Source organism: Thunnus maccoyii, chromosome 6 (assembly GCF_910596095.1).
Source record: "Thunnus maccoyii chromosome 6, fThuMac1.1, whole genome shotgun sequence".
In the NCBI taxonomy this organism is placed as follows: Eukaryota; Metazoa; Chordata; class Actinopteri; order Scombriformes; family Scombridae; genus Thunnus; species Thunnus maccoyii.
The window spans coordinates 31,856,747-31,874,155 of record NC_056538.1 but is presented as its reverse complement, the minus strand read 5'-3'; the positions used below and the strand labels follow the sequence as shown (position 1 = coordinate 31,874,155).

The 17,409-nt window shown below is 40.2% G+C and overlaps 1 protein-coding gene and 10 non-coding genes across 12 annotated transcripts in view; 8 read left to right on the top strand and 3 right to left on the bottom strand.

Annotated features, from left to right (window-relative positions):
* Positions 1-658: 658 nt before the first annotated feature.
* On the bottom strand, positions 659-750 carry trnar-ucu. The gene is given in 2 exon segments: positions 659-694; positions 714-750. It is a non-coding gene; the product is annotated as a tRNA-Arg (tRNA).
* A 3,545-nt stretch (positions 751-4,295) lies between these two features.
* Positions 4,296-4,387, top strand: trnar-ucu. Its single transcript is given in 2 exon segments — positions 4,296-4,332; positions 4,352-4,387. It is a non-coding gene; the product is annotated as a tRNA-Arg (tRNA).
* Positions 4,388-4,774: 387 nt separating this feature from the next.
* trnar-ucu lies at positions 4,775-4,866 on the top strand. Its single transcript is given in 2 exon segments — positions 4,775-4,811; positions 4,831-4,866. It is a non-coding gene; the product is annotated as a tRNA-Arg (tRNA).
* A 432-nt stretch (positions 4,867-5,298) lies between these two features.
* trnar-ucu lies at positions 5,299-5,390 on the top strand. Its single transcript is given in 2 exon segments — positions 5,299-5,335; positions 5,355-5,390. It is a non-coding gene; the product is annotated as a tRNA-Arg (tRNA).
* A 333-nt stretch (positions 5,391-5,723) lies between these two features.
* trnar-ucu lies at positions 5,724-5,815 on the top strand. Its single transcript is given in 2 exon segments — positions 5,724-5,760; positions 5,780-5,815. It is a non-coding gene; the product is annotated as a tRNA-Arg (tRNA).
* A 915-nt stretch (positions 5,816-6,730) lies between these two features.
* Positions 6,731-6,822, top strand: trnar-ucu. Its single transcript is given in 2 exon segments — positions 6,731-6,767; positions 6,787-6,822. It is a non-coding gene; the product is annotated as a tRNA-Arg (tRNA).
* A 943-nt stretch (positions 6,823-7,765) lies between these two features.
* trnar-ucu lies at positions 7,766-7,857 on the bottom strand. The gene is given in 2 exon segments: positions 7,766-7,801; positions 7,821-7,857. It is a non-coding gene; the product is annotated as a tRNA-Arg (tRNA).
* A 308-nt stretch (positions 7,858-8,165) lies between these two features.
* trnar-ucu lies at positions 8,166-8,257 on the bottom strand. Its single transcript is given in 2 exon segments — positions 8,166-8,201; positions 8,221-8,257. It is a non-coding gene; the product is annotated as a tRNA-Arg (tRNA).
* Positions 8,258-8,502: 245 nt separating this feature from the next.
* Positions 8,503-8,594, top strand: trnar-ucu. The gene is given in 2 exon segments: positions 8,503-8,539; positions 8,559-8,594. It is a non-coding gene; the product is annotated as a tRNA-Arg (tRNA).
* Positions 8,595-10,089: 1,495 nt separating this feature from the next.
* On the top strand, positions 10,090-10,181 carry trnar-ucu. The gene is given in 2 exon segments: positions 10,090-10,126; positions 10,146-10,181. It is a non-coding gene; the product is annotated as a tRNA-Arg (tRNA).
* A 3,007-nt stretch (positions 10,182-13,188) lies between these two features.
* si:ch211-137a8.2 (uncharacterized protein LOC777613 homolog) overlaps positions 13,189-17,409 on the top strand; it is a 39,614-nt gene continuing 35,393 nt past the window's right edge. The window contains exon 1 of one of the 2 annotated variants that reach the window (XM_042413208.1): positions 13,189-13,452. The gene's annotated coding sequence lies outside the window, so the exon portion shown is untranslated. The remainder of the gene's footprint in view (positions 13,453-17,409) is intronic. The other variant, XM_042413209.1, reaches the window with a different exon arrangement.

The window sequence follows — 17,409 nt, the reverse complement described above, 5'->3', positions numbered from 1 at the left end:
TTATAATGTGCCATTTTATGGCATAGAGGGGAAATTATCCTCTGCTGCTGTACAGTTGAGAGAAGGGTTTGGCAGCAGAAGTAACTAACTAACGTATTTATTTACCTTATTATTCAACTTCATACAGAACCTTATTCTTCTTTTCTTCTTTATTCATACTAACCTTCTTCTTAGTGATTAGTAAGGAGGTAAAAATACATCAGGTTGGTGTAAAAAAAAACCCAAGAAACATGATTTAACCTGACTCACAACCTTTGACTCACTGCTCCTGTGCTTAACTAGAAATCCATAATGATATCCACTGTACCACAAAGCCTTGTGTTAGCTGCTGCTGACAAGTCATGTCAAATCAATTTTAATTATTAAGCCCCAAATCATAAATTTGTCTCAGGACCCAGAAGACCTGCAGGATGTTTGTGCACTCAGTACTTTGTGTTTTTCTGCTGTTGGAGCAACAGCGCTAGCTAGCAATGTAGTGACCATTAATAATTTCATATAAATCACTCAATCAAGAGTCCACATTACACATGAGTGAACTTCAAGCTTGAGTTGTTGCTGTTGATCTGATGGTTCACAGATGAGAAGGGCTTGGATGTCTTCCAGCATTAACACCTCTAGCTCTTTCATCACTAAATGCGGCTCGATGTCTTCTAAAGGTCGACTCTGGTGGGACTCGAACCCACAACCTTTGAATCACTCCTCTTGTGTTCAACTAGAAGTCCAATGCGCTATCCATTGCGCCACAGAGCCACTTGTGTAGGGTTACTGATAGGTTTCTGTCTTACTCAGTAGACTTGCTGTTCTCTGCTGTTAGATGTTACAATTCACACAAGATGCTAGAAAAACATACAAGATGCTAGAAAACTCAACAAATGCACGATTAACTAAAGTGACTGAGTTCCCTCTGATAGCCGTCCAGTAGTATCAAGGTCTGTACTATGGGGTTGAATAAAACCCCCAACCTGTAAAGATCAACTGTGGTAGGACTCAAACCTACAAACTTTGAACCACTTCTCCCATAGTTACCTAGAAGTCCATCCATTGCAACCATTGTTTTTCGACTGTTAGATGTTACAAACTCAAAAGTACCAGATGCTGTGATTCAGGACGGTGATTCTTGTGTCACGGTTCTGGCTTGTTGTGGAAAGTATGGAAACCTGGAGACAAGTATATTCAAAAATCCAGACTTATACTGCAGGCTGGTGTTTGGTCAGGCCTGCAGGACAAAATCTTGCACCATCTTTGATTTTACATGGTTTGTATGGACTTTGAAAGAATTTAAGTTTGTGTCAGAGTAAATCATGGTTTTTGTTATTTTGCATCCAACTGACGTCATTTTTTATGCTATTAAAAAACATTCATAGCATTTGCATCAAATCTAATTCATGCCCAAGTTATTGTTTTCTTTGTGTTCCCTCTGATAGCTGTCCATTGGTATCAGGATCTGCACACTAGTCAACCTTTGAAATCTTCACCTGTTGCTATCTAGAAGTCCAATGTGCTATCCATTGTACCAAAGAGCCATATCCTGCAACCAGGAATCCTGGGTAAGAGAGTAAGATAAACATTATTTCACAAGTTGTACAAATTAACACAAAGGCATGAACAGGAAAATATATAACATGTCTTTAACTTCAGTGTCTTTTTCACCAGCTTTACTCTTCTGTAGCTCCACCCACTGAGGTTTAACCAAATAGTATTATCTCTGCCTCCGGAGCAGACTGTGGTGCTAATGCTACCATAGGGACTCCCCTCCTGAGCCTGGATGCTCTCAGTGGTCTTAGCTCAGTGAACCATGCAAAATGTCTTCACTGGAGCCAAGAGATGCATCTGTCATCAGACTGCCATCAGCTAATCCTCTGCAGCTTCACAATGACTCCAAAGCATCTACTCAGCAGCTAAGAACTGCTTCTACTTAGCTCAGTAACTGCTTAAACCCAATCCACTGAGAGGAAACCACATCAGAAATCTGCCTATTTAGCTCTTTGGCCACTTATACCCACGTGAGGTTAATCAAGTGTTTGAAACGCCACATGCACCATCTTAGGAAACTCAACCCACTGGGATGTTAATGCGTCGTTAGATATCTGTAAGCCATCTTAGAAACACATCTACTTACCAAGATCCAACTGAGGCAATCAACCCAACACCACAAGAGTTTGTTCACTCTTCCGCAACTGAGAGACGATGTTTGCAACGTGCAAAACAAACAACTAAGTTCTATCTCTTGTAGCTGGAAAGCTAGCTTTCTAGGGATGTTTGAAGACTTGGTACTTCAAGTTCATGCTGAACAAATGCAGTGTGTGCACAGTGCTACAGATCCATCTGCTGTGACATTTCGGTGAAGGCATTGTAGACATACAGCTATTTAAGATTTGATGTAGACTGTAGAACTTTTTCAATAAGTTCAAATCAAGATGTGACTTTTGTGTGAGCCAAAATTCTGCCAAAACATATTATAGGTACCTCTTGGCCCTTTTCAATTGCAGACAGCAGTGTCAGTCATGATTTAAGGCTTTACAGTTTCAGTACCAATACTAAAATAATTTTATACCTTATTGTGCAATGCATAAACATTTAAAAGCTTCATTTAAGCATCATTTAAAAGCATCATACAATCATTTAATGTAATATCAAGCCTTATAATTCCTTCTAAAAACAGGAGAGACAGTAGTAAAAGATGATTATTTGAGTTTCAACTCATCCTAATCAGCTCAATTAACAATTATGTTTGACTACATTAGCCAAGTCAAAAACAGAGAATTTGAAATGAGCATATTAAACACAGTCAAACATAATAAGAGCCTAATAAAACTGAATTCCCTATATATATTCATGAATTATTATCAGCACAGTCTGAAAGTGAGCCAGACAGAGCGTGAAGGCAGACAGACGGGACCATGGCAACGTCATCTACTCTACTGGCTTCTTGAAGCTACGCTTAGCAATATTATGTTTATGTAAACAGAAAATCAGAAAGCAGAGCCGACTGCCTCATTCATAAAACCTGAGGCGATTTGGATTCCAAAATAAATTCTGCTGTCAGTTTGGAGACTGGTGGAAAGTCAAAATACGAAAGTAAAGAGAGAGCAGAAGATGGTTGAGATGTCCTGTAATTAAAACAGACCATGCTTGGATCATTACATTTATGATTTAAGTGGCCAGTTAACTTTCAAACTTCACCAAGATTTACAAACAGAAACAGTTTGAACACTTCAAATTGGCTGGTGGAGGTGATGAACTCAGCAGCCACCGTCTTAAATCTACCAGCTTCTTGGCTCGTGTTCAGTGTTGAATTCCCTCTTTACTCGTAGCCAGAACTACAATACATTGTCTTGGTGTGATTGTCTTCACAGAGTGCGGTTCATCGTGGCTGTAAATAGCCTCAGAACAAGCGTCTTATGTAATTTCCTGCTAAACCTCTTTTTGAAATACGGCGCTTACGTAACTGTCCTACAATGCCAGGTCTCATTTAAATAATTGCATAGAGATAAAGTCACTGCAACAATCTATGGCCCAGTGTGTGTGAACTCATTTACATTTATGCAGATGAGCCACACATGTGTACACACACACACACACACACACACACACACACATGCACACACATACATGAGCCAGACGTTGATTTGTGCTATCTGTCAGTCGTCCTCTGGTGTGTGTTTGTCTGTTTATGCATATAAACACATGTATTTATGCAGCATATGTATTTCTACTATTATATTATATAGATATTATAAAACATTATGTGTTTGCCATTATGTTTTACTGTGTGTGTGTGTGTGTGCGTGTGTATTTATACAGGATGTCATATTGTCTATGTATTATTCACATCATGGTGACTCACTTCCACTCTCAACAAACTTTTGGTCTCCACAAGGTTAACTATTTATTTTAGGGCTGAAGAGTAATTCTGCTTTATCACAACTTGGATCTTATTATTTTTCTGTCCATTATTTTTTTTTATCAGTAATAACAACATTGTGAGATCTCGGAAAATACCACTGACATCACTTACAAGAACACAGGTTGTAAATAAACAAACTAATCCAGATTATCCAAACCGCTTTATTTGGAGGTCAAACTGAAAGTGACAGCAGCTGAAATGTTGCAATAATTCTTCATTGCACAAGAAAACTGTATGATATGTCAAAGTTTAATCTCAAAAATCCAACTGACTCAACAGTCAGTGAGTACAAACTCACACCATGCAGTCAAACTTTGTTTAAACACACATAACTTTATTTTAAATTCTAGTACATATGCAACAGTTTCTGTTCAATTAAGAAAAAAGTGGCTCTGTGGCGCAATGGATAGCGCATTGGACTTCTAGAAATGTAAGGGAGAAGTGATTCAAAGGTTGTGGGTTCGAGTCCCACCAGAGTCGTGCTTTATAAATTGCCAGGATGATGAAAGAGAGGTACTTATGCTGGAGGACTCTAAAATCACTAAACACTTAATGCGAAAGCACTGATTGGACATTAAAGCATACTTGGCTGTTATGAGGGCTTTTGATAAAATTGAGTGTGACACGTAATTTATATTTTAATTTTTTTTTTTTTTATTGATTTTTTTTTCATGGGACATGCCCTGCTGTATTGCTACCTAATGCTGCAGTTTAATGTCCCCAATTGTGTATTGAAGTTACAGTACAACTACAGAAACACACTGAAGTCATGGACATCCTGCAGGTATTTTGGCAGCAGTAGATGGGCTTTATTTGGGTCAATATAAAGAAAAAAAAGACTTGATTTGTCAGCAGAGGTCAAAAAGAGGCTCTGTAGCGCAATGGATAGCGCATTGGACTTCTAGACTAGTGCAAGCAAAGTGATTCAAAGGTTGTGGGTTCGAGTCCCACCAGAGTCAACCTTTACACGTTGGCAGAGTGATGAAATAGATTTATGTTCGAGTCAAACCGTTCTCTCAACTGTAAGCTAGCAAAGCAAAATCAATAGTTGCTAGCAGCTAGCTGGAGAATTGAGGTCCAACCTGGGGCGATGCAGGATTTGTTGTTAGCGAAAGTAACTTCATGTTTAACTCTGGGTTTTCAGGGTTATAATGGTGGTTCACTTCTTACAGGGGTACATCGCCATGGTAATTTATGCTGAACAGCTAACCTGCTCCGGAGCAGTGAAACCCATACATATGTTGGCATTGAACAGCTGGCGAGACCTAAAAGAAGGAGTGGTTATGAAAAACGACACCTCCAACTTTCAGGCCGTAAATTCATTTATATAAAATTACTGGTGGGGTGAGATATTTCACTGTGTGATCATGTCAGAACCATCAGAAACATGAGGCTCTGTAGCGCAATGGATAGCGTATTGGACTTCTAGACACGTACAGGAGAAGTGATTCAAAGGTTGTGGGTTCGAGTCCCACCAGAGTCGAGAGAGGTACTTATGCTGGAGGACTAAACACTTCATGTGAAAGCACGGATTGGACAATAACGCATCATTGGCTGTTATGAGGGCTTTTGATAAAATTGAATGTGACACATAATTTATATTTTTCTATATTTTTTTTTTCAGGGAACATGCCCTGCTGTATTGCTACCTGATGCTGCAGTTTAATGTCCCCAATTGTGTGTTGAAGTAACAGTACAACTACAGAAACACACTGAAGTCATGGACATCCTGCAGGTATTTTGGCAGCAGTAGATGGGCTTTATTTAGGTCAATATAAAAAAAAAAGACTTGATTTGTCAGCAGAAGTCAAAAAGAGGCTCTGTAGCGCAATGGATAGCGCATTGGACTTCTAGACTAGCGCAGGCGAAGTGATTCAAAGGTTGTGGGTTCGAGTCCCACCAGAGTCGACCTTTACATGTTGTCAGAGTGATGAAACAGATTTATGTCCCAGTCAAACCGTTCTCTCAACTGAAGCCAGCAAAGCAACAGAACCAAATCACCTCTCTAAGGGCAGGTCTGAACACAGCAATCATACTTGGATGTGAACAGAAAACAGCTGTATGAAGACCTGAGGATGTGGTCTCGGTCTATTCCCAAACAAACCCTGGAATGAATAGTTTGCTTTGGGAACATGTTCCGACCCAACTACCTGGCATACTCTGCAAGTCTTAGCTACATGGCTCTTGTTGCCAAGTGCGCTTCGCATGCTGGGATGCGGATTAGCAAAATCATCAGTTGTTAGCAGCTAGCCAGAGGATTAATTGAGGTCTGATCTGGACTAGTGTAACAAAGAACGTTGTATTAGGCAGATAGAAGTTTCTTCAGGACCTCCTTCCTGTGTTTATGTTCTTGCTCCCTCCCCAGACACATCTGACCAATGAGCAGAGAGAGTGAACGCTCTCACCTGGCTCTTAGTAATACATTAAGGTTAGCTTGGACTTTTCCCTGTGTGAAAAGGAACTGAACCAAGAGGTACAAAGTTTATCAATTCATCCTCTGATTTGGACCAGAACAAACAAACTATAGGTTTCAAAATGCCAAAGTGTCAGGTCAGCCCAGAAAGTGCACAGCTAAATTCATTTATGCAGCTTTAATTGTAATGCTGGAAGTTTGGTGACTACTTGCAGGTCATGCCCTGGCTACTGTCTGTTGTAGCCCCTTGCATGCTGAACACGATGTAATAGAACAGAAACATAAGTTTGTGCTGAACAGCCGGAGACCTCAGAGAAGGAGCAGTTATGAAAAACAACTCCTACAAATTTCAGGCTGTAAATTTATTGATATTTAACTGTGTGATCATGTCAGAAACATCAGAAACGTGAGGCTCTGTAGCGCAATGGATAGCGCATTGGACTTCTAGACTAGTGTAGGTGAAGTGATTCAAAGGTTGTGGGTTCGAGTCCCACCAGAGTCGAGCTTTACACGTTGGCAGAGTGATGAAATAGATTTATGCTCCAGTCAAACTGTTGTCTCAACTGAAGCCAGCAAAGCAACAGAACTAAATCACCTCTCTAAGGGCAGGTCTGAACACAGCAATCATACTCGGATGTGAACAGAAAACAGCTTGGAGGATGTGGTTTCGGTCTGTTCCCAAACAAACACTAGAACGAACAGTTTGGAATGGGGACATGATCAGACCCAACTACCTGGCATACTCTGCAAGTCTGAGCTAAATGGCTCCTGTTGCCAGGTGTGCATGCTGGGATGCGGATCAGCAAAACCATCAGTTGTTAGCAGCTAGCCAGAGGATTAATTGAGGTCTGATCTGGACTAGTGCAACAAAGAACGTTGTATTAGGCAGATAGGAGATTCTTCAGGACCCTCCCCGGACACATCTGACCAATGAGCAGAGAGAGTGAACGCTCTCACCTGGCTCTTAGTAATACATTAAGGTTCGCTTGGACATTTCTCTGTGTGAAAAGAAACCAAACCAAGAGGTACAAAGTCTATCAATTCATCCTCTGATTTGGACCAGAACAAACAAGCTATAGGTTTCAAAATGCCTAAGTGTCAGGTCAGCCCAGAAAGAACACAGCTAAATACATTTATGCAGCTTTAATTGTAATGCTGGAAGTTTGGTGACTACTTGCAGGTCATGCCCTGGCTACTGTCTGTTGTAGCCCCTTGCTTGCTGAACACAATGTAATAGAACAGAAACATAAGTTTGTGCTGAACGGCCGGAGACCTCAGAGAGGGAGCGGTTATGAAAAACAACTCCTACAACTTTCATCAAAAGCCCTCACACCAGCCAAGGATGCTTTATTGCTCAATCAGTCATTTTGCATTAAGTGTTTAGTGATTTTAGAGTCCTCCAGCATAAGTACCTTTCTTTCATCATCCTGGCAATTTATAAAGCTCGACTCTGGTGGGACTCGAACCCACAACCTTTGAATCACTTATCCCGTGTGTGTCTAGAAGTCCAATGCGCTATCCATTGCGCCACAGAGCCTCATGTTTCTGTTGGTTCTGACATGATCACACAGTGAAATATCTCACAGAAGTAATAACCTGTGCCAGAGCAGGTTAGCTGATCAGCATAAGTTATCATGGTGATGTACCCCAGTAAGAAGTAAACCACCATTATAACCCTGAAAACCCAGAGTTAAATGTCCTGCTTCGTAGTACAGGTCCCAGGTGGGACTTCAATTCTTCAGCTAGCTGCTAGCAACTGCTGATTTTGCTTTGCTAGCTTACAGTTGAGAGAACAGTTTGACTGGAGCATAAATCCATTTCATCACTCTGCCAACATGTAAAGCTCGACTCTGGTGGGTCTCGAACCCACAACCTTTGAATCACTTCACCTGCACTAGTCTAGAAGTCCAATGCGCTATCCATTGCGCTACAGAGCCTCAACTTTCTGATGTTTCTGACATGATCACACAGTTAAATATAATTATAATTGAAGTCCCACCTGGGGCCTGTACTACGAAGCAGGATGTTAATGTCCCCAATGGTGTGTTGAAGTTATAGTACAACTACAGAAAAACACTGAAGTCATGGACATCCTGCAGGTATTTTGGCAGCAGTAGATGGGCTTTATTTGGGTCAATATAAAAAAAAAAGTCACATGACTTGTCAGCAGAGGTCAGTGTTAGGCTCTGTGGCGCAATGGATAGCGCATTGGACTTCTAGACAAGCGCAGGTGAAGTGATTCAAAGGTTGTGGGTTCGAGTCCCACCAGAGTCATGCTTTATAGATTGCCAGGATAATGAAAGAGAGGTACTTATGCTGGAGGACTCTAAAGTCACTAAACACTTCATGCAAAAGCACTAATTGGACAATAAAGCATCCTTGGCTGGTATGAGGGCTTTTAATAGAATAAGTTGTAACAAAAAATGTATATTTCTTATATGTATATATATATATATATATTTTTTTTTTTTTTTTTTTTTTTTTTTTCAGGGGACATGCCCTGATGTATTGCTACCTGATGCTCCAGTTTAATGTCCCCAATTGTGTATTGAAGTTACAGTACAACTACAGAAACACACTGAAGTCATGGACAACCTGCAGGTATTTTGGCAGCAGTAGATGGGCTCGAGTCCCACCAGAGTCGAACTTTACATGTTGGCAGAGTGATGAAATAGATTTAGGCTCCAGTCAAACCATTCTGTCAACTGAAGTCAGTAAAGCAACAGAACCAAAACAAAATCAACAGTTGCTAGCAGCTAGCTGGACAATTAATTGAGGTCTGACCCGGACTAGCGCAATGAAGAAGGTTGTATTCAGGCAGATAGGAGTTTCTTCAGGACCTTCTTCCTGGGTTTACGTTCTTGCTCCCACCCCAGACACATCTGACCAATGAGCAGAGAGGGTGAACGCTCTCACCTGGCTCTTGCATTACAGTTTGCTTGGATTTTTCTGTGTGTTAAAAGAAACCGAACCAAGAGGAAAACACACCAAGTTTATCAGTTCATCCTCTGATTTGGACCAGAGCAAACAAACTATAGGTTTTAAAAATGCCTCAAGTATCAGATCAGCCCAGAGAATGCACAGCTAAATTCAGTTATGCTGCAGAGGTTTGGTGACTTAAAGGTCATGCCCTGGATACTGTCTGTCTGTTAATAATAAATCTTCAGGGTTCCAAACTCAAAGAAATACACTGAAACTGGCGCAATAAGATTTACTGTGTATCAAGTGCACTACAAGTAAATCGAGGCTTGATCCATGGAGCAATAACCTGACACCATCTTCTATAATCTGTCTAACTCCTCCTATTGTGGAGCCTTTCTTATCTTATTTTCTAGGACTCTACCTCTATTTACCAAATCCCATTTCCCATTGTTTCTCCCTTGTAAGCTCCTCCCCTGGTGGCATCACTTCCCCTTAAAGCCCCTCCCACAATGACATCATTAATGACCTTGACATTTTTGGCAATGATTCAAATACGATTTGGTTTGGAAACAATGGTGTGTCAAACTTCACATGTCATAAACATCATAAGCAAACAATCAAATATCATGAGCGCTGACTTGTCCTTGCTTCTCTAATAATTAACAATCCTCTTTACTGTCCCTGTGATAACACTGCCACGACTATTTACACAAGGAAATGCTTCCTCCAAAAGTCCCTTGCATGCTGAACACAATGTAATAGCACATTAACATACGTTGGCATTGAAACCTCAAGGAAGGAGCGGTTATAAAAAAACAAGTCCTCCAACTTTTCACATGAAAAATGTGGCTCTGTGGCGCAATGGATAGCGCATTGGACTTCTAGACAAGAGTAGGTGAAGTGATTCAAAGGTTGTGGGTTCGAGTCCCACCAGAGTCGAGCTTTATAAGCTGGTAGTTGTTTAGTGATGGAAAAAATACCATTTCAAACCCTGCTGGTGTTGTGTTGTAGTTAGTCGTACGAAGACTAATTAAGTTTAACAAGCAGCAGCCCATCAATCTGTCAGTCGATACAGGCTCAAGTTTACAGCTTAGCATTTTTCAAACTTAGATTTAAATTCTCAACAAAATCCTAAAGTTTCCAAAGACATCGATCATGTCTGGCAGAATTTTAGGGAAAAGTATCTAAAATGATGCACAAGACATTTAGAATATTTCCATTTGATGAAACAAAGCCATAAAAACACCAAGTTTGGGGTTTGAATCTTTCTCTCACACCGTAAACATCATATAGTTTTAATGAACTGGAGTTGATACATCATATAAACTTTTTGTCACCATCAGACAGTGTAGAATAGGATGATTTTTTCTGAAATTAAAGGGGTAAATAAAGAGGAGGAATGTGGATTTTAAGGGGTTAAATCTGATCATCTGACTGCTTGTGTTTCTTGACAGATGTCAGCTGTTAACTTGGTGATTACAATGTCCCTTATAACTGATAAAAAGTATGAACATAATCATATCCAAGTTATATTAAACAGGATTTGTCCTTTAAAGAGTACTCCAGTGATTTAGTATTTCATTTTCATAAAGTCAGAAGACTTGTGAGACACATATTAAAGAAAGAATGATCAAAATCGATGCAGCAGAGGCCGAGATATCCTGAGCTTCAGTCCTGTAAGAAGCTTATAAGTTTATATGCTATATTATTATGGCTAATTAAATACATTTATTGTGAAAATACAATTTAACAATTTCTCAACACAACCCTCAAATATTTGAGGGCGTGTGTCATGTCCTTCAAGTTGAATGGGCACAGAGCCTGTGGCTGCAAACATCAACCTTCTGTTGAAATCTAAGTTTTCCCTTTTAAAGCACCTTGTAATTTTATTTTGAAAGGGGCTTTAAATAAGGACGGGTTCGCAATTTTTCAAGTCCGTCTTAAAACAACAAATGAGTCAAATCAAGTAGATATCTTTCAACGTTACAGTCTTTTTAGTGCCAAAGTCCGCCTTTTTGTTACTATACTTCCACCGCAGCTCAACAGGGAAACACTGTCTGAGGAAACACAAAGAGGGAATTTGATGCTAAAAAGACTGTAAATGTGTCAGATATTAATCTCTATAAACAGATATTTGCAGATGAATACAGAAACTGTTGGCAATGGGACAAGATTTTGGTTTCTGTTTGGAGTGCGAGTAGTATTGACTAATCATATCTGAGTGGGCTTTGATTGCATGCAGGTAAACAGTCCGTGTGGAGAGCAGAAGAGGCAGAATGCAATGGCCAAAATACAATCTCGGAACGCATCTGCTATCGTGTGACAATGATTTAGCTCTTTATCAGCCTTTTAAAAAAACGTATCTACATTCATATGCATATAACTGTTTATAGAGATTAGCCGAAATGTTGTGTGGACTGTTTCAAATTGCTAATCGGACCGTAAACAATGACTGGTCCACCAGAACCCCCGAAATATTGGTCGTTGCCCACAAAGGCTAAATCGTCAATAGACAGATAGCGGATGGGTTCCGAGATCGGGCAGATATCCACTTGATATGACTAACTCAGACTGCTGAAGCCTCATATAAGCTTCACATCAACTTTTAAATGACTATGTGGACACACTGTGGATTTTGGCCTCCATCACTTCCATTGAAAGCACATTTGATGGATCTTTTAATATCCAGTATGAACAGGAGGAATGATTACAGCGAGGAAAACCTCTTTCAATGTTCATATGGACACCTGACTGCCTTTTCAAGAGAGACTTGAAAATTTGTGAACGATCTCAGTCAACATGTTTACAGTACTGAGATGGATGGTGGAGTTTTATTTGTTTATGGTTTGATGACCAATGTAAAGTAGGCCAGTCGGACCGCATCCCATTCAAAAATCTGCTCCAGTTCTCCGAAGCCTTGACGTGTCCCCGTGGAAGTTCAAACAGTTTGCGTGATTGGAATCAACAAGATAAATAAGTAAGTGGGATAAAAGTCAATTAAGTTGTTTTACATACTGATAGTTACCACAGTTACGTCCAGCTCTACACAGATGCATCAAAGAGTTTTGTTAATAAAGTAGGAGCAGCATTTATTGTTCTAGAGTTTGATCTCAAAGTAGGGAAAAGGATCAATGAGGAATTATCAGTTTACATGGGAGAAATGCTTGTTAGCAGTGCTGTGGATAGAGGATAGAAGACCAGTGAGAGCATCATTTGTTCTGATTCAAACTCATCACCAGCCAGTTTACAGCGCAGTCATTCAGACAGCAGAACAGACATTTTGATAGAAGTACAACAAATTATACAGAATTCAAACGATGGGTCTTACAGTAATGTTTTTATGGGTAGCAGCACATAATAAGGTTGAAAAGGAGGCCACAAAAAAAATAATCACATTGATTTGGCAGTTAGCTTCAGCAAGACAGAAATGGAGAGCGTTATTAAGCGGAGACTGAAGGGAAGGACGATGGTTTACAGAGTTTAAAGGAAAGTGAGAGAGATGAGGCAGTAATATCAAGAGGTTTGGACACACTGGACCAAACAGTACATCGTTTAAAAACAGGTAAAGATAACACAGGTGGATGTGAAAACTGTGTGCAAGAAGACCGTTTAGAGCATGTTGCTCTAAATGGTCAGAAATGTGAAGCAGAAAGAATTCAAAACCTCAGAAAGATAAAAGTACATTTTGATCTAATAGAGATTCTACAAAACAACTCAAGAAATGAGTTTTTCAGTATCTTAGACTAACTAATATGATTGAGAAGATGAGTTTTTTATGAATATTGTAAACACTCCACACCGGTTAGTGGCTCTAACGCGCCAATTCGTTGTTTTCTAAGCGCCAATAAAACTCAAAGAAGAAGAAAACTGTCGCGTGATGCAGGTGAACAGCTGCAGGTGTGTGTGTGTGTTTGTGTGTGTGTGTGCGGGGGCAGGTTCGGAGGGGGCGTGGCCTATAAACTACCTGCAGCAGGTAGTCTCGGGTTACCTGTTGCTGTTCAGTTGCTACATAGTTATTTTCTGCTGCAGATTGAACACAGTTCACCTGTGCAGATGAGCTTAATGAACCAGCGGTTATCAGAGGATCACAAGCCGGAGCTTCACCTCAATCACCGGAAGTATTTTTGAGTGCTTGATTCATATTTTTTTTCACAAAGTCGGAAGCGTTTTACTTTGTCACGTTTCCTGAGATGAGCTCAACCATCAGCGGGTAAGTTAATCATCATCCAGGTGTTAATTAGACCTGGTTTACTTTCCCTCTAACTTCTCTGCTCACAGTTTCTACACAATGTCATTCAGTTCTCCGCTTTATGAGGCTGTGTTGAGCTATCTGAGCTTTTTACTCCGCCTCAAAACTTAAGTTTCAAATGTCACTTAAACCCGAAACTGCCTTGTTGTTGTTGTCATTTTAAGCACATGCTGTTTTTCAGGAAACATGTATCCTAATGTGAGACTTTAAGGGTGATAATTTACGCTGTGCAGTTGAAGAACCGGTTTTTTTGTAGGCTACCTGTGTGCGTGCGCGTGAAAGAGGGAGAGTCATTGACACAGGGTTGTCACTGTATCCGTGTCCTTCATGCCTACGGGTATGAATTTATACTGCAAGTGTGCGTGCGTGTGTGCATGTGTGCGCCTATGTTGCCATGGTGACAATATGTGACAGTCACGCGTGCTTGTCTGGTGCAGTCAGGGAGGGAACCAAACTCAATATTTTAAATACTTTTTAAAATATATTAATCACATTTCAGCAGAAAGTTATAGATGTTAAATAAGTAACTGATTGATATGTTTGATCAGTGTATGTTCAATAGATATAAATACAGAAACAAAATGTGAACCTCTGAGAAACTAGCAGGGTTTGAACAGTTTGATGAGCCAGAGATCACCAAACATGGTGATACATGTTTTTCAGCTGACAGCAACCATAGTTTGATCGATTGAGGCATTGAAATAAGATATAGGTTGAAATATTATTGATCCACCTTAATGCTGAAGTAGCTTCTCTGCCCAGTAGCAGCAGAACAACTCTCAGACCTGTTTTGGGCGTCTGACAGCAGACTGATCCTCTGCCACGCCTGAACTCCAGTAATGATTAAACATGCCGTCGTGTGTCAGTGAGTTCATGTCGTCTCTCAGGTTCTGGTCTCTGGTGGATCCAAAAACAAAAACTTTGATCCCTGCGGTTAGTTCTGATCAAACATCAAGAACGTGCAGCACCCTTCACATGTTCGCAGCTTTGTCTTCCACCACAATGCTGCAAAAGTTTCTGGGATCAATCAGTAGAAGTGTTGTTGCTTGTAACATTTGCATCTGAAACGCAGTGCGAGCTTTCAACTGTCACCAACTTTGACTTGAATTTAGCGCTGAATCACTCAATTCAATCAATCGGCAGAATATTAATTGACAATAACACAGGTAATCTATTAGTTAAGTCATTTATCAAACAAAAACAACAGACAGTCTTTGGGGGTTTTTTTTCGATTTTTTGAATCGATAATGAAAATAATCATTAGTTGCAGCCATGATTGGGCGTATTAGCATTCAAATATTGGCTTGCTAAGACACAACTGAAGCTGATGGGTGTGTTATTAGTTCTGCAGGTGTTTGGTGTTTTTTCAGATCTACACTTTTTAGTCCGGTTGAATCGGACCCTGCTTGGTTTTCACCCTCAGTGTGATTTATTTGGGCAGATCTGAACGCAGCAGTCATACTCGGGTGTGAAACAAACAAACTGTGGAGTGGTTGGTTTGTTGTGGGAACGTGATCTGACCTCGATACCACCCAACTACAGGTACTCTGCAAGTTTGAGCTAAATGGCTCCCGTAGCCAGGTGCGCTTTGCATGCTGGGATGCCGATGGGCAAAATCAACAGTTGCTACCAGCTGGCCAGAGAATTAATTGAGGTTCGACCTGGACTAGCACATCGAAGAACGTTGTATGTGGCCAGACGACCTTCTTCAGGACCTTCTTCCTGTGTTTATGTTGTTGCTCCCGCCTCAGACACATCCGACCAATGAGCAGAGTGAATGTTCTCACTTGATTCAGACCAGACAAGGTTTGAAAATGTCCTTGAGATCTTAAGAAATGATGATGATGTGCTACATTAAAAGTCAGAGGATCACCAAAGTTTTTACGATTCATCCTGAGGGGAACATGTATAAATAAATGACTTAACTTTATTTATATAGCACCTTTCATGCACAGAATGCAGCTCAAAGTGCTTTATAAAAGGAGGAAGGGAGAAAATGAGTTTATTATTTATAAAATAGAATTTACACTTGCTTTGGAGAGAAAGAGAAGACAGTGCATATAAAAAAAAATATAGAAAATCATACTCTATATTAAAAAGATATGTTTTGAGTTGTCATTTAAAACTGTCCACTGAGTCAGCAACTCTAATATTTAAAGGCAGAGTGTTGCATATTTTTGGGGCTTTGTGACTAAAAGCAGCATCCTCAAAGGTTTTTTGTGGTGACCTTGGGAACAGTTAAAGGATCTTAGGGTTTGTGGAGGATCATAAAACGATTGAGAGTCGGTGATATAAAAGGGGGTGAGGCCATTTAATGCCTTTAAAAACTAAGAGAAAGACTTTAAAAACAGTTCTAAAAGATACAAGGAGCCAGTGCAGGTTGTGTAAAACAGGAGTTATATGATCTCTCATTTTAGTGTTTGTTAAAACCCTGGCAGCAGCGTCTGTAGTTTGGTCTGCAGTTTTGCAATGACTGCTTTTGGTCGGCCAGTATATAGTGCACTGCGATAATCAAGACGACTAGAAAGTAAAGCATGAACAAGCTTTTCAGCATCTTGCTGGTTCAGCAGAGGTCTCACTCTTGTTATATTGTGCAAATGATAAAAGGCAGTTTTGGTCAATGAATCAGAATCTAAAATGACACCAAAGTTTGTTACTTGTGGTCGTGTCTGTGAGGCCAGATGTCCCAGTTGACAACCCATCCAGTAGTTGTTGAGACATTTGACTCAAAACCACAAATGTCAACCTGCTTGTGGTACAAGAAAAATTCAAGATCACCAAAGTCATTACGGTTCCTCTTCTGGGCACCATGAATATCAGTTCCAAATTTCTTGACAATCCATCCAACATGTGTTGAGATGTTTGTTGTTAACAGGAGCTCAAACTGTCTGAGCTTTTCAAATCAATGATGATTGATATGTTTATTTGCTGCGAATATGAGTGACGTGTGAGTTTCTTTCTTTTTTTAACCACAGCACTGTCTGTCTGGTGCATTGCACAGGAAGTGTTGAAGGGAAAACTTTTTACAAACGAGTCTCTTAAATTATACTTGATACCCTCAGATTTCTTCCTCATGTCTTGTGAGGAACAAAATGGAATTCTAGAGAGAAGTTTTGGGTTTTCACACAACACAACAGGTTATCTATGTGGCAACTACTTTGTGGAGGTTGAGTGTGTTCCTGTGTTTCTATCTAACATTGTAGAGGAGTCTTGTGTCAGTGGTTGAGCTTAATGATGTCACTGAGCTCAGGTGAACCAACCTGCAGCTTTCACATTGTGACCGTGTCACGTATCACATAACTGTAGCTACAGTTTCACTACAGCCCGCGACCTGACCTGTGGTGGATGTTTAGTGTTACCTGAGAGGCTGAATTATGTTGAGAGATCAGTTTGACCCAGTTCCCACCTGACAATACAACAATGAACGTTCAAAAAAAAGTTCTCATTGTTTTGAACGTCACTTCTCATTTGACTGCTTCAAATTGTGACCAGTGACAACTAGACTGAGTAGATTCTGACAGTGTTCAAACACTATTTTGTTGAGATTTATGTTGCTAATAACTGCTGTGACTGTTCATCTTCTTACACAGTTTGGAGGAAAATACTTGAATCTGCTCAAAGATGTAATAATAAATAGTGATGAAGTGAGAGGAAGAGGAAGGAGACATAAAGAGTTTGTAGTGAGAGAGAAGGTGAAAAGAAGAAGAGCAATAAACAAGTTGCATTTAAGAGGAAACAGAACAGGTTCTGAGTTGATGGGAGTGTTTTGAAGGTGGTAATGTATTTTTTATTACTGTTGCTAGTGGCTTCATCATGTCCTCAGGCTCCACCCTCTGAGGTGGCAGGACGGGTTGATTCTTAACTAGCTAACATCTGCAGGCTAATGTCTCCTCCGATGGCCATAACAACACGTAATGT